Below are 25,855 nucleotides of genomic sequence, written 5' to 3' on the forward strand. Positions count from 1 at the left end.
TCTGTGAGGCATGCCTTTAAATATTTCTGAGGTTTTGACAAAGGGCCACATTTTTCGCTTACCTTGAAGCTGTTTCTTATTTTGAGAATCTTCCTTTGAGAGTCTTGCCAGCTAGAAAGAACGTTCATCTCTCTATACTGATTCCTTACTAGACGTGGCAAAAATAAACCAGTGTTCACTTTCAACATCCTATGTGGAATCTTCTAAGCTATGCCAGCCTAAAATAATCAAAAGGCCAGAATCTAGTTTAAAGAGAGTTTATTCAAAAACAAAGTTTGAGGATGCCCCATGCAGGAAACACAGATTCTGAAGAATGACAATCAGCGTTCTGAAGTGTAGACATTTGGGATCATTTATATAAACAAAGTTTAGGGAAGCTTAACAGAATTTCAGCATCTTTCTAAATAAGGCTTACTGCGTAGTTGAAATGATCTCATTTGCCAAGGTGATCTTTTTCTTTCGGGAAGGCTGTATTTATCTCTCCACACTGACGATGTAACAGTCATGGGGTCTTTTGCACCATCTGGTCTGAGTCAGGTACAGGACAATAAAGTGGCTGTTAATCTATAACAAAGATCGGTGATTGGAATGGGAGTTGGAGGAAGGTGTGGCCTCTAGTCTCTCCTCTTCATTTATAAACCTAGAACAATGAGGAAGAAACTTAAGTTATAATCTAAGAAACAAAATTGCAAATAGGCTACTGGCTCAGTATCCAGAGCTTGCCTTCCCCTTGGCATAATCAATTTAGGGGGTTCTGAAATTTTGTTTTATTTCACAGCCAAGTCCACCAGTTCAACAGGTATATTTTCTATTTTTCAGGTGCCAACATTGTCAGACTTTTCCATAGTACACAGCAGTGATCTCCTGCAGCCTCTGATAACAATTTCCTCACTGTTTTCCAAGCCTTGCCTCACAGTTCCTTGGGCCCTCTCCAGCTTCTACCTGCTGGAGGTGTTAGAGGTTTGTGGAGGCAATGGGATGAATCTAGAAGAGTACTAAAGAGACCGGACTGAAGTATAGCGTGATCATGAGCAGAAGAGTCCCAAACCCAGTTCCACGTTTTAGGGTTTTGTTGCAGCAGCACTCCACTTCCAGCTGCCAACTTCTGTTCTGATTCTCTATTGCTGAATGGCAAACCAAGCAAAACCCTAGTGGCTTAAAACTACTTAGTATTATCTTTCACGTTTCTGTGGGTTGACTGGGCTCAACTGGGTGGGTCTTGCTTAGGATTTCTCATATGCTACTGATCAGAGAGCAACTGGGATTGGTTTCATCTGAAGGCTCAACTGTGTTGGATGCCCCACATGGCAGCTGTGGATGCTGCTGGCTGGGAGCTCAGCTGCAGATGCAACAGAAGGGTCCTCGCTGGGTCTCTCCATGAGGATTGAGTTTCTCCCTGAATGATGGAGGCTGTCTTCTGAGAAGGAGCATCCTGCTTTCTATCCTGAGAAGGAGCCTCCTGTTCATCAAGCAAATCACTGGGACTGGGATTCAAGGAGAAGGGAATTTAACCTCACTTTCCAATGTGAAGGAGAGCATGCTTATCCAGACAGAGAAGCAATGGATGATGGCATCTGTGGAGACCCTGCCTCAGATAGGATGGAGGAAAGGTCATTGGATGAGGGGAACCCAAGGAACTGAGAGGCTGGGGTGTTAAAAGGAATATCTACATGGATATTGAATACAGTAAAAATGAAGGGAAGCAGTAGTGTTGGTGACAGCAGACAGAACTTCCTTAAAGGATACATGGAGTGATCTTGGGGTTGGTAGATCTCTGCAACAAGGACCAGGAGGGCCAGATGAGGGTCAAAGCTGAAACCCTAGGTGCGGAGGGAGAAGGATGGTCAGGAGAAGAGAATGCCTGTCTCTAGGCCTGTGTCCTGTGGCAGAGGAAAGAATCCTCATTTGTGGGAGAGATGGGGGAAGGTTAGGGCTAGGTTTGGGTTAGTATATAAGAGAGCATTATGAGAAGTGACGAGCACACAAGGAACTTTGCAACAATCGACCTTGGGTTCTGGGGACCTCAATGGAATGATATCAGGCACTGGGGAAAGGTGAGAGAAGGCATCAGGGAAGGAGTAGACAGGAGATTCCTGACCCTCCTGTAGTCATGGGCATGAGCAGGGATAAGGAGCAGAGTGAGATTAGTCTCTTGGTTTCAGGGAAGCTGATGGTGGAGAGATAGTGAGTGTTCAGAGGGAGGGAGAAGCAGAGTTTTGTTCAGAAGACTGGGCTTTTCTTTGCTCTTTTGGAGGGTGGTGTAAATCCAGGAAAGAGGTGGCCTCGTGCAGGAGCTTTCACTCCTCTTGTTCAGCAATGCTTTCTTGTGTTATTCCACTGTGGCCCATGCTTGCTTGCCTCAGCTGCCCAGTGAGATGTTAAGCTTCCCCTGCCACCCTCATAAGACAAGCTGAATGTCCTGCATGGAGCAGGCACAGCAGAAGCGTCAGCTGGATGGATGTGTCCCTGGAATGCCCTCAGTGAGTTCCGCTGGGAAGCAGACCTCTTTGTGAACTATGGGATGTTCCTGGGAATAGAAGCTTATGCCAACATTGAAAAATGGAATCTATCGAAAGAAAGACCAACCAATCTTGTTAATAATCCCATTCAGAGACAAGCATTCTGCAAGTCTCTTTGCTATCTGGTTCCAAAGCTCATGGGGTTTCGAGGAAAGAAAACTCTGTCTCTGAGAATGATGGCAGCAGGTGGACGCACTGGATGTTTGGCATAGTTCAGGACAACGTCTAGACGTTTCTCCCTCTCCTGGGTGTGTCGTCATGTTTAAAGGATGGGATCCATGGTGCCACCAAGTTCTCTAAACTCCCATCTCTAGAGAAGGACACATGGGGGTAGAGCATCTTGCTGACCATAAAGGATGGTTGGTCCTTGTGGTCAGGAGTACAGATGCCCTGAGTCATTCCCAGCTCAGTGCCATTTCCCATGTGTCTGACTTTGGACCAGGACCTTAGCATCCATGCCTCGGTTTCTTAACCTGAAGAATGGGGGTGTGATGGTAGCACCAGCCTCAAGGGTGTTGTGAGTTAATATTTGTGAAATGTTTAGCATCAGAGTGTTATAGACTGAATATTTATATCTCCCCAAAATTCACAGGTTGAAGCTGCACCCCTTCAATGTAATAGTATTGGGAGGTGGAGTCTTTGGGAGGTAAATAGTTAATTAGGTAATTAGATGGTGTTGTGAGGGTGGAGCCCCCAAGGTGACACTAGTGCTCTTATAAAAAGATAAAATGTCCAGAGCTTGCTCTCCACCGCATGAGAACACAGTAGAAAGGCGGCCACCCGAAACCTAGGAAGGGAGCCCTCACCAGGAATCAAATAAACTGGAGATTTCATCTTGGACTTGGCTCAAAACTGTGAGAAGAAAGTATCTGTTGTTTGAGCAGCCCGCGGTGTGGTATTTTGTTTTGGCAGCCTAAGCTGACGAAAACAGAAAGGTTTGTGACAGTAACTAGCTGAGGAAATCAGCCAAGGAAAGGTGACATTTGATAGGGTAGGGGACCCAGGATTGTTGAGCTTGGGGCTGATCCCAAAACAGGGACACAGCCTGTAGGGGGGTGCTGGTGGAGTTCTTGAGAGGGTCCCCAGGTATCTGGTCTGGCAGAATCCGCACCAGCATCCCTGCATCCACCTGCTGCAGAAATTGCCAAAAAATCTCCCAGGATCTTTGTTCTTGGATCATAGCTAATCCACATTCTTTCTTTAGGAAATAAATTCAGGAAGAATTTCTCTTTGTTTTTGAACTTGTCAAAATTAGGGATGACTCCACTCTTTGACCTAGGACTTTCTTTGGGTTATTTGTTTTAACCACACAGCAAAATCCCTTCATTCAACAGGTGGTTATTGAGTGACCACTATGCACCAGGCACTTTTGCAGGCTTGAAGATACAGCCCAAGACACCAAGACAAGCTCCCTCCCCTCAAAAGAGAAACAGAAAATTAATACATAAATAAAAAATTGCCATCAGCCATTTCAGGGAAAGGTTCTCATTGGGAAGAGACAAGGTTGAGTTAGAGAAAGGAGCTGGCTGGAGGGGCCCCTTTCTATAAGAGGCTGAGACAGGGCTCTGGGAAGAGGGGGCTTTTGCAAAGAGTTGAGGTAGAGTGTGTTTGTTTGTCTGTGTTTGTCTGTCTGTTTGTTTGTTATGGAGTCTCGATCTTGTTGCCCAGGCGTGCAACTGAAGCAATCTCAGCTTACTGCAACCTCCGCCTCCCAGGTTCAAGCAGTTCTCCTGCCTCAGCCTCCCAAGTAGCTGGGATTACAGGCATGCACCACCACACCCAGCTAATGTTTTGTATTTAGTAGAGAAAAGCTTTCACCATGCTGGTCAGGCTGATGCCGACCCCTGACCTCAACTGATCCACCCTCCTCAGCCTGCCAAAGTGCTAGGATTACAGGCATGAGCCACGGCACCCAGCCAGGGGAAGGGTGTTTTAGGCAGAGGAAGCTACCAGGCATTGCACCTTTGCTGCAACCTTATTGACTCCCAAGATGACACTGGGTAGCACTGGGACATTCCCTGCTCTGCCTCCAGGCTTCTCCAAAGGGGGTCTTGACATCTAAGCAATCCTGGAGCTGCTCCCTGAGGCAAAGCAACTGGAGAGAGGGTTTCCTGCCATGCAAAATTCCACCCCCACAGAGGGTGGGACCCTGCTTCCAGGAAGGTGGTCCTCTGTGCCTGACATCCTGGTGTCACTCACTCCGATATCAAGGGGCAATGTGGCCTCTGTCTTGGAATAGAAACAGAACCACATCTAGCAAGAGTCTTTATGGTCTGGCAATCTCACTGCTGGTTATATATCCAAAGAAAATAATATCAGTGTGTCAAAAAGTTATCTCCACTCCCATGTTTGTTGCAGTACTATTTACAATAGCCAAGATATAGAATCAACCTAAGTTTCAGCCAATGAATGAATGGATAAAGAAAATGTGATATATTTACACGAATGGAATAAAATTTAGCCATAAAAAGAACAAAATTCTGTCACTTTGGTAACATGGATGAACCTAGAAGACATCATGTTAAGTGAAATAAGCCAGTCACAGAAAGACAAACGCCACGTGACCCCACTCATAGGTAGAATCTGAAAAAGTTGGTTTCATAGAGAGTAGAATAAGCATTAGCAGGGGCTGGGAAGAGTAGGAGGGAGGGATCACAAGGTACAAGCTACACTGAAATAGGAGAAATAAATTATAGTGTTCCACTGCACAGTAAGATAACAATCGCTAACAAAAATATACTATATATTTTAAAATAGATACAAGAGAAGACTTTGAATGTTCTTACTAATTCAGGGCAGGCAAGCCCCAAAGTGGGGCTTAGCCCATGAGGGTTCTTGGCTTTGCCTAGGAAGGGCAAGCTGGTGGTAAAAGAAAGCAACTTTATTGAAGAGGTGTAACAGTGTTACAGCTCTGACCACTCCAGCAGAGCAGGGCTGCTCCACAGGCAGTGTGCTAAAAGTGGCAGCTCAGGGCAGTTTTTGCAGTCATATTTATGCCTACTTTTATTTTGTTTTATTTTTATTTTTTGAGACAGCATCCCCCTTTGTCAGCCAGGCTGGAGTATATTGGCATGATCACAGCTCACTGCAGCCTTGACCTCCCAGGCTCAAGTGACCCTCTGACCTCAGCCTCCTAAGTAGCCGGGACTACAGGTGCATACCACCATGCTCAGCTCATTTTTTATATTTTTTATAGAGAAGGAGTTTCACCATGTTTCCCAGGCTGGTCTCAAATTCTTGGACTCAAGTGATCTGCCTGCCTCAGCCTCCCAAGTGCTGGAATTACAGGCATGAGCCACCCACCACACCTGGCCCTACTTTTACTTGCATGTAGATTAAAGGAAGGTTTATGGAGAAATTTCTAGGGAAGGGATAGTAACTTTTGAGTCATCAGGTCATTGCCATGGAAAGGGTGGTATACTTCTAGGGGTTGCCCTGGCAATGGTAAACTGACATGGCACACTGATGGGCATGAAAAGGTGCTTCCACCCTATCCCTGTTTTGGCTAGTCCTCAATTTGGTCCAGTACCTAAGCCTCACCTCTGGATTCAAATTCTGCCTCCTACCTCATTATCACGAAGAAATGATAAATGTTTGAAGTGATAAATATGCTAATTACTCTAATTCGATCATTGCATAATGTATACATGTATCAAAGCATCATACCCTATCCCATTAATATGTACAATTATTGTGTCAATTAAAAATCAAATAAAGTTTGATTTTTAATTGTTGTTGTTTTAAAAGTTTAAGACAGAAAATATATATATTTTTAAAATCAAGGGTCCGAATCAAAAGGGAAAAAGCAGGATTTGGGGGAGTGTTGGCCTTCGTCTCCCTACGAGAGCTTATTCTCGAGAGAAGGATCAAAGACCTCGCTGTAATGCAACTCAGAGCCTATCAGTTCCACCCAGAACTCAACAAAAGTAAAAATTGTCACATGGTGCTTATGTCAGATAGTCCAAGGACCCACAGGGGATTTGATTCAGGGCTCACCAGAATAAACACCGGAGCAGACACCTCACTACTCTTTAGCAAAACGAGCTGGCTCAGCTCATAGATTCTTGCCCAAAGAGGTCATCTTAAATTGTTTTCTTGATATGCATGTGTTGAATCATCCTTGCATGCATCTTGATATGGCTATGATTTTTATTATTTTATTATTCACCCCTGGGATGAATCCCACTTTTTCATGGTAAGTGGACTTTTCAATGCACTGCTGCATTCAGTTTGCTAGTACTTTATTGAGCATTTTTGCTTCTATGTTCATCACAAAGACTGGCTGGCGATTTTCTCTTTTCACTGTGACCTTGTCTGGTTTGGGTGGCAGCGTCATGCTGGCCTTGTAGAATGAGTTAGGAAGAATTCCTTCCTCTTCAAATTTTTTGGACTAGTATGAGAAAATTTGGTTTTAGCTCTTTAAAATTTTGTCAGAATTCAGCAGTGAAGTCATCTGGTCCAGGGATTTTCTTTGTTAGGAGACTTCTTGTTAATGATTCCATCTCATTATTTGATATTGGTCTGTTCAGATTTTCTGTTTATCCCTAGCTCAATCTTGGTAGGTTATGCGTGTCCAGGAGTGGATCCAATTCCTTTATGTTTTCCAATTTGTTGGCCTAGAGCTGTTCATTATACTTTCTATGATCTCTTGTACTTCTGTGATACCAGTTTTAATGTCTCCGTCTTGTTTCTGACTATTTATTTGGATCCTCTCTCTTTTTTTCTTAGTCTAGCTAAAGTTTTGTTGATTTTATCTTTTCAAAGAGCCAGTTTTTCATTTCGTTGACCTTTTATGTTGCTTTTTAGTCTCGATTTTGTTTAGCTTCGCTATGATTTTTATTACTTTTCTTCCTCTACTAATTTGGGGTTTGGTTTATTCTTGCTTTCCTAGTTTTTAAGGTGCATCACTGTGTTGTTAATTTGAAGATTTTCTACTTTTTGGATGTAGGCACTTATTGCTATAAGCTTTCTTCTTGGTACTGCTTTCACCGCATTCCATAGGTTTTGGTATGTTGTATTTCTATTTTCATTTGTTTCTCGAAATTTTTTTACTTTCTTCTTAACTTTTTCATAGACCCAGTGGTTAATCAGGAGCATGTTGCTTAATTTCTATGTATTTATATGGTTTCCAAAGTTCCTCCTGTTAGTGATTTCTAGTTTCACTTATCATCTGAAAAGATATTTGATATGGTTTTTCCTTTTTAAGAATTTGCTGAGAATGGTGTTGTGGTGCAATCTATGGTCTACCCTGGACAATGTTCCATGTGCTGATGAGAAGAATGTGTATTCTACAGCTGACGAATTAAATATTCTCTAAATGTCTCTTAGGTGTGTTTGATCTACAGTGAATTTCAAGCCTCATGTTTCTTTGCTGATTCTCTGTTTAGATGATCTTCCCAATGCTGAGAGTGGGGCAAACTCCCCTAAAATGATTGTATTTGGGTCTATTTCTTTCTTTAGCTCTAATAATATTTGCGGTATATGTCTGGTTGCTCCAGTGTTGTGTGCACATGTAGTTACAATTGTCACATTCTGCTGCTGGATTGATCCCTTTATCTTAATGTAATGACCCTCTTTGTCTCTTTCTGTGTTTTTAGACTTACATTCTATTTTATCTGATATAAATATGTCTATTTCTGCTTGCTTTGGTTTTCCATTTCCATGGAATATCTTTTCTTCATCCCTTCACTTTCAATCTATGTGTGGCTTTACAGGGGAAGTGAGTTTCTACAATGAAAAGTACAAAACACTGATGAAAAAGAATACCCAAAAATGGAAAGACATCTTGTGTTCATGGTGAAACAATTAGTATCGTTAAAATGACCATACCCAAAGTGATCTACAGACTCAGTATAATTCCTATTGAAATACCAATGACACTCTTCACAAGAATAGAAAAACAATTCTAAAATTCATATGCAACCACCAGAGACCCCAAATAGCCAAGGAAAAATTCTGAACAAAAAGAACAAAGCTGGAGACATCACACTACTTGACTTCAAAATACACTACAATGCTATAGTAACTGAAACAGCATGGTTCTGGTATAAAAACAGAGACATAGTCCAACTGAACAGAATAGAGAACCCAGAAACAAATCCACATATTCATACCCAACTGATTTTCAACAAAGTCACCAAGAACAAGCATTGGAGAAAAGGCATCTTCTTCCATAAATGGCTCTGGAGAGACCATATATCCATATATAGAAGAAAACAACTAGACCCTATCTCTCATCACATACAAAAATTGACTCAAAATGGAATAAAGACTTAAATGCAAGAGCCAAAAGTATAAAATTAATAAAAGAAAACATGAAAAACACATTGATACATTCAAAGATTTAACAGGTAAGACTTCGAAAGCACAGGCAACAAGAGCAAAAAAAAGACAAATAGGATTCTATCAAACTGAAAAGCTTCTGCACAGCAAAGGAAACAACAGAGGGGAGTGGCTACCTACAGAATGGGAGAAAATGTGTGCAAACTTTTCATCCCACAAGGGCTTAATATCCAAAAGATGCAAGAAACTCAAACAACTCAACAGCAAAAAAAGCAAATAATTGGATTTTTAAAAGGGCAAAGGACCCAAATAGACATTTCTCAGAGGACATACAAATGATCAACAGAATATTTTCGAAATAGTCAACATCTCTAATCATCGGGGACGTGCAAATCAAAACCACCATAAAAGATTATCTCATCCTAGTTAGAATGGATACTACAGAAAAGACAAAAACTAACCAATGTTGGCAAGAATGTGGAGAAAAGGGAACTGTTACACACTGTCAATAGAAAGGAAAATTAGTACAGCCATTATGGAAAACAGTATGGAGGTCTCTCAACAAACTAAAAAGAGAATTACTGCATGACCCAACAATACCACTACCAAGTATTTCTCCAGAAGGAAGGAAGTGAATATATCAAGGACATATCTGCACCCCCATGTTTATTGCAGCACTATTTACAATAGCCAAGATGCGGTATCAACATAAGTATCGAACAACAACAAATGAAGGAATAGAGAAAACGTGGTGTATGTATGCACAATGGATTACTGTTAAGCCATAACAAAGAACGAAACCATGCTGTTCTCAGCAACATGTATGAACCTGGGGGATAGGATGTTAAGTGAAATGAGTCAGGCACAGAAAGATGAAAACCGCATGTTCTCACTCATACGTGGGAAATAAAGTTCAAAGAAGTAGAGAGTAGAATTGTGGTTACTAGGGGCTGGGAAAGGTGGGGGAAAGGGGAGGATAGAAAGAGGTTGGTTAATAGATGCAAAATTACAGCTAGATAGGAGAAATAAGTTCCAGCTTTCTATAGCACTGTAAGGTGACTATAGTTAACACTCATTTATTATATATTTTCAAATAGGTACAAGAGAGGACTTTAAATCATCGCAACACAAAGAAATAATAAGTATTTGAGGTGATGGATGTGCTAGTTCCCCTGATTTGATTATTCTACATTGTATACATGTATCAAAATATCAATCTCTACCCCAGAAATATGTACGACTATTAAGCATCAATTAAAAACAAAAAAAATAAATATTTGTAACTGATTTATCTCAGCCTCTGCTCATTACCTTCAGGATTTTGCAACAAAAACAATAGGAAAAAGATTCTGGGACTATGACAACGTAGGAAGCACCAGGAATCTCTCTCCCCACCCAGACAACAACTGCACTGACAGCATCAGTAACTATTTTGGAACTCCAGCATCTATGGAAGGCTTGCAGGGTACGTTACAGTTAATTTCAGTCCAGTTCAGCTCTTAGCACGGTAGCAGCTATTCACCTTTTATCACCAGCCCAGTGATTGCAGGTATGAGTGTGTTCCTGGAACAGCTTGGACACAGCTAGTGGAAAACAGAGTGGGCAAAAAGGACTCTAAAAGCATCAGGAATCTGTGCTGTGATTGCTGATTTCTGCTTCTGATCACAGAATGCAAAGAGGCAGTGGCCATTGTTGTTGCCCCTCCCCTGATTATTGTAAATCCCTCTTCCTCTGGCTGATGTGACCTCTAAGGGATTTAAAGGACTGGCACCCTTTTTTTCCCTCCCTCAGTTTTCTCTTTTTCCCCTTTTGGGAGCCAGATATTACAGATTAAGTTATTTAAAAACAACTTCATATACAAGGATAATTAGAAAGTGATCATATGTGCCCAGGAAAAGGTGAAGGCTCTGAAAAGATCTGAGAGGACCCTAAGTTTACACCTCAGGCTAATCCTTGACACACAGATTGCCACCAACAATTTTAAAAAAATACAACAACAACAACAAAATAGCAAACTATGGGGAAGGGAAAGAACCTGACTTCCAGAGTCGCCACATTACTAGGTACAAATGTCCGGTTTTCAATCAAAAAAAAAATCACAAGTTATATAAAGAAACAGGACATTGTGGTCCACTCAAAGGAAAAACCACATCAACAGAAACTGCCCCTGGAAAAGACCTGAGTGCAAATCCACAGACCGCCTTTAAGAACTGCCTTAAACATGCTCGAAGAATTAAAAGATGTGGAGAAAGTAAAAAAAATGATGTATGAGAGGAAATATCAATAGAGATAGGAAACCTAACAAAGAAACCAAAAAGAAGTTCTGGATCTGAAGTTGCTCAAGGCAGTCATGCAAGGTGAGAGGAAAAGGCACCGAACAGTAACTGAAGGGCATGTGAAGAAATGACTGTTTCACTGAGGGTAAATACATGGGCAATTATAAGAGACGGTATTACTGTAACGATGTTTTGTAACTCTACATTCTGTCTTCTAGGTAATTTAAGAGACTAATATATTTTTTAAATTATTAGTCGAAAAGCTAGTTTATTGTAACTTTAGTTTGTAACTCTGTTTTGTCTTCTACGTAAGTTAAAAGATTAAGGCATTTAACTTAATGATTAGCTTGAATGTTTAGGTACACGATGATGTAGATGCAGTTTTGTAATATCAACCACCAAAAAGGTGGAGATAGATCTGTAAGGGCCGAGTTTTTATATGTTACTGAAGTTAAACAAATAAACGTTCAAATTAGACTATAACGTTAGCATGTAAAAGGCGATCTTTACAGTATCCACAGAAAAAACAGCTATAGAGTATACACAAAAGGAAGTGGAAACAGAATTTAAATACTCTCCTGCAAAAAATCAACTAGGCACAAAAGAAGACAGTGATACAGAGAAGGGGACAAAACAGCTATAAGTCATGTAGGAAACTGTAACAAAATACATCTTCTCTTATCAGTAATTACTGCAAGTGTAAATGAATTCAACTTTCCAATAAAAAGAAGAGAGAATGGTAAAATGGATAAACACACATGATTGAACTATATACTATTTACAAAAGACTTGCTTTTATATCCAAAGACACAAATAGGTAGAAAGTAAAAGGATGAAAAAACGTTTCATGCAAACAGAAACCAAGAGAAAGCCGGAGTGGCTATAATATCAGACAAATAAACTTTAAATTTAAAAAATAGGCCAAGCATGGTGGGTCACGCCTGTAATCCCAGCACTTCAGGAGGCTGAGGCAAGTGGATCACCTGAGGTCAGGAGTTTGAGACTAGTCTGGCTAACATGGTGAAACCCTGCCTATACTGATAATACAAAAATTAACCAGGCTCGGTGGCCAGCATCTGTGATCTCAGATACTTGGGAGGCTGAGGCAGGAGAATTGCTTGAACCCAGGAGCCCAAGGTTGCAGTGAGCTGAGATCATGCCGTTGCACTCCAGCCTGGACGACAAGAGTGAGATTCCATCTCAAAAACAAACAAACAAACAAAAAATTACGAAAACACAGAAGGACATAATATATTAGATGTTTAGTGCAGCATGTAAATATAACAATATTTAATTGCAAACAGTAATTAACCTAATAATAGACCATCACAATATATAAGGCAAAAACATACGGAATTGAAGGGAAAGTAAATGATTCTACAGTAACAGCTGGAGACTTCAGTACCTTACTCACAGTAATGAATAGAATAATAAGTAGAAGAGAAGATAAGTAAGGAAACAGGGGCTTCAGCAACAAAATACCAGTGAGATCTAACTGATGTATTCAGCATATACTATCCAGCAACAGCAGCCTACACATTCTACTCAAGTGCATACAGGACATTTTCCAGGGCAGTCCATATGTTAGGTCCACAAAGTAAGTCCCAACAGATTTTAACAAATAAATATTACACAAAGTATTTTCTCGATGAGATCACGATGAGATGCAGTTAGAAATCATAATAGAAGTAAAACTGGAAAATTCACAAATATGTGGAAAATTAACACTCCTAATCAACTAGTGGATCAAAGAAAAACTACAAGGTAAGTTAGAAAATACTTAGAAAAAAAAAAAACATGAAAATGAAAACACAATATACCAAAACTTGTGGGACACAGCAAGAACGGTGAGACACAGCAAAAGCAGTACAAAGGGGGAAATTTAGTTATAAATGCTTATATTAAAAACAAGAGTGATCTCAAGTCAACAACCTAACTTTACAACTTAAGGAATTAGAAAAATAAAAACAAAGTAAAGTCAAAGATAGCAGAAGGAAGGATATAAGATTAGAGCAAAGCTAAATGGAATAGAGATTAGAAAAGTAGATAAAAACCAATGAAACCAAAAGATCAACAAAATTGATAAATCTTTAGACAGATTAAGAAAACGAAGAGAGAAGACTCAAATTACTAAAATCAGAAATGAAAGTGGGAACATTATTACTGAATCTACAGAAATAAAAGGGATTATAAGACAATACTATGAACAATTGTACACCAATGGATTGGATAATCTTCCTAGAAATACACAACCTACAATGACCCAATAATGAAGAAACTGAAAATCTGAATAGACCTAAGACTCACAAGAAAATTGATACAGTGATCAAAATCCTCCTGAAAGTGAAAAGCCCTGGAGTTGGTGGCTTCACTGGTGAATTCTACCAGACATCTGAAGAAGAATTAACACCAATTCTTCTCAAACTTTTTCAAAAAATTGGAGAGGAGGGAATATCTCTTAACTCACTCTAAGGTCAGCATTACAGGAACTGGAAGTTCTAGCCAGAGAAATTAGGCAAAAAAAGAAATCAAAGTCATTCAAATTGGAACGAAAAAATAAAGTTACCTTTGTTTTGGGATGATATAATTTTGTATGTAGAAAACCTGCAAAGATTCCACAAAAATCTTTGAGAAGTAATAGATGAATTCAGCTGCATTCCTTTATTTCAGCAATGAACAATCTGAAAAGAATGTTTTAAACCCCATTTACAATAGCATCAAAAAGAATTAAATATTTAGGAATTAAGCAGGTGAAAGACTTGTACAATAAAAACTACAAATGCATTGCTGAAAGAAATTAAAGAAGACATGAATACAACTGACCTTTGAACAATGTGGGTTTGAACTGTGTGCATTCACTTTTATATGTGAATTTTCAAAAATAAATACATTAGAACATTTTTGAAGATTTGTGACAATTTGAAAACACAGACAAACCACATATCCTAGACGTATTGAAAAATTAATTAGGTATGTTATGAATGAATAAAATACATATAGCTACTAGTCTATTTTATCATTTACAACCATAAAAATATACGTAAAATCTATTACAAAAGTTAAAATTTATTAAAACTTACACACACAAACAGACTTACATGGTATTTACATGGTGCTATTCACAGTCAAGAGAAATGGAAACAAATGTAAAAATGCAGTAATGGCCGCATAAAATTAACTGTAGTGATACTGTACTACTGTGATAATTTTGTAGCCACCTCCTGGTGCTATTGCAGTGAACTCAAGTGTATCCATCCACTTAAAATGTTATGTGATATTATTCATCTCTGTATAAGCAGTTCATCTCTCCAGAAAATTTCATATCTCAGTAAAAAGTGATATTTTGTGGTTCTCACTTGTTTTTCATCCCATTTAGTGCAATACTGTAAACCTTGAATAACATTATGGGACCCATACCAAGTGACACTAGTGTAATGCTAGAAGTGTTCCCAAGAAGCAGAGAAAAGTCATGACATTACAGGAAAAAGTTGAATTGCTTGATATGTACTGTAGATTAAGATCTGCAGCTACAGTTGCCCTCAATTTCAAGATAAATGAATTCAGCATAGGACTACTGTAAATAAGGGAAAAGAAATTTATGAAGCTACCACTGCAGCTAAGCTAGAGGGAGTGAAAATCTTGTACATTTTGCAAACTATCTTTTTATCCTATTTTGAAAATGCAGCTTTTATCTGGGTGCAGGATTGCTATAAGAAAGACATATCTATACACTCTATTATGAGTCATATTATATGACAACTTAAAGCAAAAGGAAGGTGGAAAATCTAAAGCTGCAGAATTTAATGCCAGCAAAGGATGGTTTGATAATTTTAGAAAGAGGTTTGGCTTTGAAAATGTCAAGATAACAGGAGAAGCAGACAAGTTTCCAGACACTTATGCAATAATCCTGCATGGTCTGCACATGTACAATTTAAAAAAAGTTCCCATACACCATTAAGAAAATCATTGAGGAGTAAGGATGTATGCCTAAACAGATTTTTAATGCAGACAGAAGTGCCCTGTTCTGGGGGGAAAAATGCCACAAAGGATATTTATTAGTAAGGAAGAGAAGTGAGCAGGAGGATTTAAGACAGAACAGATAGGCTATCTCTGGTGCTTTCTATAAATGAAGTTGGATTTATGATCAGGTCTGCCCTTATCTATAAAGCTGCCAATTCCCAAGACTTGAAGGGAAATGTTAAACACCAGCTGGAAATCTTTTGGTTGTACAACAAGAAGGACTAGAAAATGAGAACATTTTTTCTGGATTGGCTTCATTGATGCTTTGTTCCTGAAGTCAGGAAGTACCTTGCCAATATGAGACTGCCTTATATAGTTCTTTTGATATTGAACAATGCCCCCGGCCACCCAGAATCCCGTGAGTCCATCACTGAAGGCACTGGAGTGCTGTACTTGCCCCCAATAAAGTGCCTCTCCTTCAGCCTCTATATCAGGAGGTCATAAGGATCTGTAGGCTCATTACACATAGTACTCTATGGAAAGGATCATAAATGTTACAGAAGAGAGCACCAATAAAGGGAACATCGTGAACATCTGGAAGGATTGCACCATTGAAGATGCCAACATTGTTATACCAAAAGTTGTGAAAACAGCAAGCCTAAGACAAGGAATTTTTACTGGAGACAACTGTGTCCAGAGGTTGCGCCTGACTTCACACGGTTCACAAGAACGCCAATCGGGAAAATTAAGAGATTGTGGATATGGCGCGGGGGGCGGGGGAGGAAGTGGGTACAAAGGGTTTCAAGATATGAACTTGGAGAAATTCAAGAGCTACTAGGCACCATGCCAGAGGAATTAACAGAAGATGACTTGAAGGAGTTGAGTGCTTCTGAACCAGTGCCAGACCATGCAGAAGAGACTGTAGAAAAAGCAGTGCCAAGAAACAAATTAACATTAGACAATCTGGCAGAAGGGTTCTGATTGTTCCACACTGCTTCTGGTTTCTTTTAAGACATGTATCCTTCTATGGTACAGGCACTAAAACTAAGGCATATGGTGGAAAAAGGATTGGTACCATATAGAAACATGTCTGAAGACATGAAAAAGCAAAACAGTCAGAGAGAAATCACAATATATTTCCATAAGGTTACACCAAGTGTGCCTGCCTCTCTTCTCTTGCCTCCTCTTCATCTCTTCCATCCCTGAGATGGTAAGACCAACCTCTCTTCTTCCTCCAGCTCCTCAGCCTACACAACGTGAAGACAAGGATGAAGACCTTTATGATAATCCTCTTCCATGTAGTGAATAGTAAACATATTTCCTCTCCCTTATGATTTTCTCATAACATTTTCTTGTCTCTAGCAGCTTACTTTATTGTAAGAATACGTAATACATACAACGTACAAACTATGTGTTAGCTGAATGTTTATGTTATCAGTAAGGCTTCCACTCAATAGTAGGATATTAGTGGTAAAGTGTTGGGGGAGTCAAAAGTAATACATGGATTTTTGATGACATGGGAGCTCAGCACCCCAACTCTCATGCTGTTCAAGAGTCAATTGTAAGTAGAAATACATCTCATATTCATGTATTGGAAGTCTTTACATTGTTAAGATGTCAGTACTACCCAAAGTGACCTACAGATTTGAGATAACCCTTACCAAAGTCTCAATGATGCTTTCTGCAGAAATAGAAAACCCCATTCTAAAATTCAAATAGAATCTCAAGGGACCCTGAATAGCCAAAATAATCTTGAAAAACAAGAGAAAGCTGGAGGACTTGCATTTTCTGATTTCAAAACCAATTATAGAGCTACAGTAATCAAGATAATGTGGTACTGGCATAAAGACGGACATACAGACAAATGGAATAGAGAGTCCGGAAATAAACACTCACATATATAATGAAATGACATTTTACAAGGATGCCAAGACCATCCAGTGGGGAAAGGACAATCATCTCAACAAATGGTGTTGGTAAACTGAATATTCACATGGGAAAGAATGAAGTTGGACCCTTACTTATAACCGTATGCAAACTTTAGCTTAAAATAGTCTAAGACCTAAATGTAAGACCTGAAAATACAAAACTCTTAGAAGGAAAGAGGGGGAAAACTTCACAACATTGGATTTGGCAATTATTTCTTGGACATGACATCAAAGGCACAGGCAACAGAAGAAAAAAAATAGACATATTGGACCTCATAAAAATTTTTGTACATCAAAAGACAGTATCAACAAAGTAAAAAAACACCCATAGAATGGGAGAAAATATTTGAAAATCACATACCTGATAAAGTGTCAGCAGACAGAATATACAGAGAACTCCTAAAACTTAGCAACAACAATTTAAAAAAAACCTAACGCAAAAAATGAGCTAAGAACTTGAGAAGACATTTATCCAAAGATATACAAATGGCCAATAAGCACATAAAAATGCTCAACATCCCTAATCATTAGGGAAATGCAAATTCAATGAGATACATATCACACTCATTAGGCTGGTTACCATCTAAAAAGTGCTGATGAGGATGTGGAAAAATTGAATTATTTTGCCCTGTTGGTGGGAATATAAAATGCTATAGCTGCTATGAAAAGCAGTATGATAGTTCCTCAAAAAACTGAAGATGGAAATAACATATAATCCAGAAATTCCATTTTTTGTTATTTATTCAAAAGAAGTAAAAACAGAACCTCTAGCAGAGAGTTGTACACCCATGTTTATAACAGCATTATTCATGGTAGCTAAAATGTGGAGGCAACACAAGCGTCTATGGACAGATGAATGAATAAGCCAAACGTGGCATAGACATGCAATGGAATATTAATCAGTCTTGAAAAAGGAAGGAAATGTGACACATGGTACAAACTTGAGTAACCTTCAAGACATTATGCTAAGTGAAATAAAACAGTCATACAAGGGGAAATTCCATTTATATGGCATCTCTAGAGTGCTCACATGTATACACATGAAAATCCAGCTGCCTGTCAGCCCCAGAGAAGTGAGGGCCAACCTTAGTGCCCTGGGGGCTCTGGTGCTTCCCTAATCAGTATCTCACGGCTTTCCAAGAGCTGTTGTAGGAAATGCCTGCAGAGGTCTCAAAAACAAGCCCCCTCTGGCGTCAGAAAACCCTGGAAAGCATTCCACACGTCACCACTGGATGGCTGTGCAGCATTAGGGAGGCGACTAACCCGCTCTGTGCCTCAGTTTCCTCAGCCAGAAACAGGGTAGTAGCAGCAGCACCTGCCTCCTGTCACACTGAAGACACTGAGATGACTGAGTGCAGGGCTTGGTCACTGGCCCGTCGTGTGACATTTTGTCATCATCCACCTTCATCTCCTGGCAGGCAGGGACCCCAAGAGTGGAGGATTACCTTGCTGACACAGGAACAAACATTCCCTGCATCTGTGACTTTGCAAACATATCAGGAACCACAAGGACCTGGGATTGTTCCAAGTGCTCTAGTGAGAGAGTCATAAAAAGCAGACATAACTCTCCGAACACCTGCCTGCTGCATGCTCTTCAGGTGGCAGGAGAGGCTGGAGGGAGAGGAGTGTCTACCCGCCAAGGAGGGACCAGTGTGTGTTTCATGAGCTGGGAGGTTTGAAGGCTGAGATTGCAGAGGAGGTGGGAAACAATGTCAAAAAAAGGAAAATGGACATCATAGTAGAGTGCTGGACCGTTTCCAAGGCTTTCCATGTGCTTGTTCTCCTTGATCCTCACCACATGCTCAAGAGAGGAACAGCATGGGTGTTCTCCTTTTACAGGAGAGGAAACTGGGGCTCAGAGGCCACCAGGACAAAGCTGACTGGGGCTGAGGTTCTTCCATGCTTCATGACCCTTTGAGGGGCCCTCATCTTTCTATTAACAGTTGGCTTCTCACAGAGCCAACTATTATTAGAACTATTAATAGGGCCAAGTGTTGTTTTTTTTTTTTTTTTTCTTTTGGGACTGAGTTTCACTTTTGTTGCCCAGGCTGGTTTGCAATGGCATGATCTCAGCTCACTGCCACCTCCGCCTCCTGGGCTCAAGCAATTCTCCTGCCTCAGCCTCCCGAGTAGCTGGGTTTACAGGCATGTGCCACCATGCCTGGCTAATTTTGTATTTTTAGTAGAGATGGGTTTTCTCCATGTTGGTCAGGCTGGTTTTGAACTCCTGACATCAAGTGATCTGCCTGCCTCAGTCTCCCAAAGTTCTGGGATTACAAGGGTGAGCCACTGTGGCTGGCCAGGGCCAACTATTAAGAGAAAGGGCTGAGCTGGCTAGAACTTTACTCTGCTCAGTGATGTACATTCAGATGGACTCTGCAGGCTCCAAGATTGGACCAAGAAATGGGGAGTAGGGGTCTAGAGGTGCTGTCCCCATCCATCACTGTTTCCAAAGCTGCATGGTCCAGAATCATCTCCTTGACTTAGCCGCTTGTCGGGCACCTGAGTCTTCCTGTCACCAGAACAGGAAGGCGGGGATGGGGTGGTTTCTGTGAAACTCAAATCCTTGGCCCCTTGCAAGTTGGTTAGTCACCGATACAGCCACTTCACCAAGCCAAGCAACCATCTGAGCCTTCACCCTATTCAGAGGTTGGGAAGCTGGCTCTGAGTCATCCAAAGTTTCTGCTGAGGATGCTCAGAGATCACCTGGGAGGAGGGGATGTTGCGGGTTCATTCTCTAGAAACAGGCCCTGAGATAAAGGGTCTGTGTGTTTTTAGGAGAATGTGGTCTGGAAGTAAGGGTGGGAGGGGAAGCAGGGTAGGAAGGAGTGCCGGTCCAGCATGGTGCCATCTCAGGCACAGCCCCAATATCAGCAAATCATACAAGGAAGTTTGGAGTGGAAATTACACCTCAAGAGGTTGTTCCAGCTCAAGCTGAGGGAACTGGGCAGGTATCCCCCTCCACCTGTTGGCCACCAGAGTAGGACCACCCTAGGGAACATGTTCTTCACAGTGCTTCTGGCTCCTGTGCCTGTGGCAAGGTACTCCCAGTGCCCAGGTGGAGAGGAGAGCCCAGGGCAGGTACATGGGGCCAGGGACACCCACATGAGAACAGTGAAGGGATCGGAAGACCCTGGGATGAGCAGACCCTGCCTCTCTTCCCCAGTTGTGCTGTCCAGGACCTGTTCTCCAGAGGCAGGGTTGTTCTAGAGTTCCCTGACCCAGAAAAAGTAGATGAGAACACCCAATTGCAAAGAAGGAGACCAGGTCTCCAATGTTCACACTTGGAGACAGAGACCAAGGAAGGATTAGACTGACAACAGGCGACCAGACTTTATCCTCCACCCCAGCTTCGCCATCTTCAACAAGCCTGGTTAAGAGACCAAAATATGAGTGAACCCCCAAACCCACCCATTTAGTCTCATAATAATTCATTCTATCAATATCACCAGACACTCCCTATGTGTACAATGCCAGGGCATCATGATAGATACAATGCAATTATCTGTTAAAGGGGGAAAAAGGCTTTAAAATGTTTTTTAAGTACATTTTAAAATAAGTTAAAGAGTGCCATAGATTTTTTGTAACTCAAAAGATACATGCTCTCACTAGATGTCCTCTCTTGGTAGGGCATCTATGAAAAAAGACAGCAGCCCATCAGGGTCTTATAAATAAAGCCCCCACCTTCCTGGGACAGAGCACCTAAGAAAAGGGTTGGTAGTGGGTATACTTTCAGCAGACCTAAACATTCCTGCCTGGAAGCTCTGAAGAGAGCAGTGGATTTCCCAACACAGCTTTCGAGCTCTGATAAGGGACAGAGTGCCTCGTCAAGTGGCTCCCTGACTCCCATGTATCCTGACTGGGAGACACCTCTCAGTAGAAGGCGATAGACACCTCATACAGGAGAGCAATGACTGGCATCTGGCGGGTACCCCTCTTGGATGAAGCTACCAGAAAAAGGAATAGGCAGCAATCTTTGCTGTTCTGCAGCCTCTGCTGGTGATTCCCAGGCAAGCAGGTCTGGAGTGGACCTCCAGCAAACTCCAGCAGACCTGCAGCAGAGGGGTCTGTTAAAAGGAAAACTAAAAAACAGAAAGAAATAGTTTCAACATCTACAAAGGACGTCCACTTAGAGACTATCCAAAGGGCAATGACCTCAAAGACCAAACGAAAATAAATCCACAAAAATGGGAAGAAACGAGTGCAAAAATGCTGAAAATTCCAAAAATCAGGATGCCTCTTCTCCTTTAAGGGATTACAGCTCCTAGCCAGCAAGAGAACAAAACTGGATGGATAATGAGTTTGATGAATTAACAGAAGAAGGCTTCGGAAGGTGGGTAATAACAAACTTCTCCGAGCTAAAGAAACATGTTCTAACCCAATGCAAGGAAGCTAAGAACCTTGAAAAAAGGTTCGATGAAATGCTAACTAAAATAACAATTCTAGAAAAGAAATAAATGACCTGATGGAGCTGAAAAACATAGCACAAGAACTTCTTGAAGTATATACAAGTTTCAATAGCCTAATTGATCAAGCAGAAGAAACTGTATCAGAGATTAAAGATCAACTCAATGAAATAAAGCAAGAAGACAAGAGTAGAGAAAAAAGTGTGAAAAGAAATGAACAAAGTCTCCAAGAAATGTGGGATTAAGTGAAAAGACAAAATCTACATTTGATCAGTGTACCTGAAAGTGAAGGGGAGAATGAAGCCAGGTTGGAAAACACTCTTCAGGATATTATCCAGGAGAACTTCTCCAACCTAGCAAAGCAGGCCAACATTCAAATCCAGGAAATCCAGAGAACATCACAAAAATACTTCTTGAGAAGAGCAACCAAGACACATAATCATCAGATTTACCAAGGTTGAAATGAAGGAAAAAATGCGAAGGGCAGCCAAAGAGAAAGATTGGGTTACCCACAAAGGGAAGCCCATCATACTAACAGTGGATCTCTCAGCAGAAACCCTACAAGCCAGAAGAGAGTGAGGGCCAATATTTAACATCCTTAAAGAAAAGAATTTTCAACCCAGAATTTCATATCCAGCCAAACTAAGCTTCATGAGTGAAGGAGAAATAAAATCCTTTACAGACAAGCAAATGCTAAGAGATTTCTTCACCACCAGGCCTGCCCTACAAGAGCTCCTGAAGGAAGCACTAAACATGGAAAAGAACAACCAGTACCTGCCACTGCAAAACCCTGCCAAATTGTAAAGACCATTGATGCTAACAAGAAACTGCATCAACTAACAGGCAAAACAACCTGCTAGCATCAGAATGGAGGGATCCAATTCAAACATAACAATATTAACTTTAAATGTAAATGTGCTAAATGCCCCAATTAAAGGACACAGACTAGCAAATTGGATAGAGTCATAACCCATCAGCATGCAGTATTCAGGAGACCCAACTCACATGCAAAGATACACATAGGCTCAAAATAAAGAAATGGAGGAAGATTTACCAAGCAACTCTTCCTCCATCCCTTTATTTTGGAAAGCAAAAAAAAAGGCAGGATTTGCAATCCTAGTCTCTGATAAAACAGACTTTAAACCATCAAAGACCCAAAGAGATAAAGAAGGGTATTACATAATGATAAAAGGATCAATGAAACAAGAAGAGCTAACTATCCTAAATATATGTGCATCTAATGGAAGAGTACCCAGATTAATAGAGCAAGTGCTTAGAGACCTACAAAGAGACTTAGACTCCCACACAATAATAGTGGGAGGCTTTAACACCCCACTATCAATATTAGACAGAACAATGAAACAGAAAATTAGCAAGAATACCCAGGACTTGAACTCAGCTCTGGACTAAGCTGATCTAACAGACATCTACAGAACTCTCCACCATAAATCAACAGAATATACATTCTTCTTAGCACTGCATCACACCTATTCTAAAATTGACCACATAATTGGAAGTAAATCACTCCTCAACAAATGCAAAAGAATGGAAATCATAACAAACAGTCTCTCAGACCACAGTACAATCAAATTAGAACTCAGCATTAAGAAACTCACTCAAAACTGCACAACTACATGGAAACTGAACAACCTGCTCTTGAATGATTACTGGATAAATAATGGAATGAAGGCAGAAATAAAGATGTTCTTTCAAACCAATGAGAATGAAGACACAATGTACCAGAATCTCTGGGACACATTTAAAGCAGTGTACAGAGGGAAATTTATAGCACTAAATAACCAAGAGAGAAAGCAGGAAAGACCTAAAATTGACGCCCTTACATCAAAATTAAAATAACTAGAGAAGCAAGAACAAACACATTCAAAAGCCAGCAGAAGACAAGAAATAACTAAGATCAGAGCAGAACTGAAGGAGACAGAGACACACACACACACACACACACACACACACACACACACACACAAACATACAAAAAAATCAATGAATCCAGGAGCTGGTTTTTTGAAAAGATCAACAAAATATGTAGACCACTAGCCAGATTAACGAGGAAGAAAAGAGAGAAGAATCAAGAAGATGCAATAAAAAATGATAAAGGTGATATCACCACCAATCACATAGAAATACAAACTACCAGCAGAGAATACTATAAACACCTCTATGCAAATAAAACAGAAAATCTAGAAGAAATGGATAAATTCCTGGATACTTACACCCTCCCCAGACTAAACCAGAAAGAAGTTGAATCCCTGAATAGACCAATAACAAGGTCTGAAGTTGAGGCAGCAAGTAATAGCCTACCAACCAAAAAAAGTCCAGGACCAGATGGTTTTCACAGCCGAATTCTACCAAAGGGACAAAGAGGAACTAGTACCATTCCCTCTGAAACTATTCCAGGCAATATAAAAATAGGGAATCCTCCCTAACTCATTTTAGGAAGCCAACATCATCATTATCAACTAAAACAAAAATTTCAGGCCAATATCCATGATGAACATTGATGCAAAAATCCTCAATAAAATACTGCCAAACTGAATCCAACAACACATCAAAAAGCGTATCCATCACAATCAAGTCAACCTCATCTCTGGAATGCAAGGCTGGTTCAACATATGCAAATCAATCAACGTAATCCATCACATAAACAGAACCAAAGACAAAAACCACATGATTATCTCAATAGATGCAGAGAAAGCCTTCAGCATAATTCAACAACCCTTCATGCTAAAACTCTCAATAAACTAGGTATTGATGGAACATATCTCAAAATAATAAGATATGAATAATATCTTATAAATAATAAGATATTTATGACAAACCCACAGCCAATATACTGAATGGGCAAAAACTGGAAGCATTCCCTTAGAAAACCAGCACAAGACAAGGATGCCCTCTCTCACCACTCCTATTCAACACAGTATTGGAAGTTTTGGCCAGGGCAAACAGGCAAGAGAAAGAAAGAAAGCATATTCAAATAGATAAAGAGAATGCACCCTTCCTCTGCCTCTTTGTCCCACTCAGGCCCTTGGCAGATTGGATGACACCCACTCCCATGGGTGAGGGCAAATCTTTTTTACTGGTCCCTTCCTGAAATACCCTCAGAGACACACCAGAAATAATCCTCTATCAGCTATCTGGGCATCTCTTAACCCAGTTGAGTGAGATGTGAGGCATAAAATTAACCATCACACCATATAAGGTGGCATTATTTACAGGCTCTGGGGATCAGGTCAAAGGCATATGATGGGCATGATTCTGCTAACCACAGTTGTGCCAGTAGACAGGAACAAGTCCAGCCCAGGAAGAAGAGGCAGCTGGACAAAGGAGTGAGGATCTGTTCCAACTATTACTTCTTGGAGTTCAACTGTGAGTTGAACTCAGTATACACATCCTATAAGTGGGTCTGACAAATTGTCTGAAGCAAAGAGAATACTATAAAAAGGAGGAAGATAATAATCTAGCATCCTACTCCAGAGTGGGCTTCAGAATATATCACTTTACATGTGTACAGCAATAACACTAATAATAAGGATGGACCCTGTGCCAGGCTCTGTCCTCACATTTTGCCCGGCCATGGCTGGTGAACCTTTAGGTGATGTCAGAGTGGACAGCCACCAGTGGAGGCTTATGGTGCCTCCAGAAAGGACAAGCAAATAAAAAATTTTCCTTGTAAAACCAGACTCAGCCAGGGGACCGGAACTTGGGAGAGATTGATGGGGATGAAACATTTGCGTTCAACTAATGTGATCAGATGAAGTTCAATCTTTCCACAAAGGGGTAACAGGGTGTTCAAACAGCCATACTTGGGCACTGATTTACTGCATTTCATAAAAGCTGGCAAACCATAAAAGGTGCTATCTGTATTGAATTTCACTTCCATAAAGAGATATAAAACAGATACCTGCCTTTACTGGCACCCAAGATGAAGTGTTGTTAATGCACTAATTTTGCTTCCTTGGGATTACAAGAGGTTGAACACCGAACAAACATCACCACATGACCAGACTTTCTCTCCAGATTCAGAACAAACCACTGGTTCCTTCAGACACTGGGAGCCAAAGGAAATGGTGGCAGCCTGCCTGGGTGATGGTGAATGCAACACACAGGTTTTTACCCAGGTCTCATCCTGCCTCCAGGCAGGGTTCTACAGCCCCACCTGCAAAAGGCTCACTTGCCATGGGTTTATGAAAGGAAGTCAAAAGACAGTCCTCCCATTTCCATCCCCCAATTAACAGCAGCTGGCATTTATGAGAATCTACCTTGCACAAGCAATTACACTATTCATTTAATCCTCTCAATGACACAGCAACATGGGGACCCTGATGATTGCCATCTCTGTTTCATCTAAGGTAAAACCAAGACTCAAACAGATGCAGCTAAGATTTGATCTCAACTTTTTCAGTCTACTGAATTCAAGTTCTGCTGAGAATCCTGACTTGGCTGAAGGGTGCAGCTGCCTGTCATAG

General features: G+C 40.7%; 1 long non-coding RNA gene across 2 annotated transcripts in view; it reads right to left on the reverse strand.

The window, feature by feature from the left end:
• Nucleotides 1-283: 283 nt before the first annotated feature.
• The window catches only part of LOC128932575 (uncharacterized), a 215,329-nt gene continuing 189,757 nt past the window's right edge, over nucleotides 284-25,855 (reverse strand). For both annotated transcript variants that reach the window (XR_008482564.2, XR_008482563.2), the window contains exon 3: nucleotides 284-640. This is a non-coding gene — a long non-coding RNA (uncharacterized LOC128932575). The remainder of the gene's footprint in view (nucleotides 641-25,855) is intronic.

This window comes from Callithrix jacchus, chromosome 7 (assembly GCF_049354715.1).
Source record: "Callithrix jacchus isolate 240 chromosome 7, calJac240_pri, whole genome shotgun sequence".
Lineage (NCBI taxonomy): Eukaryota > Metazoa > Chordata > Mammalia > Primates > Cebidae > Callithrix > Callithrix jacchus.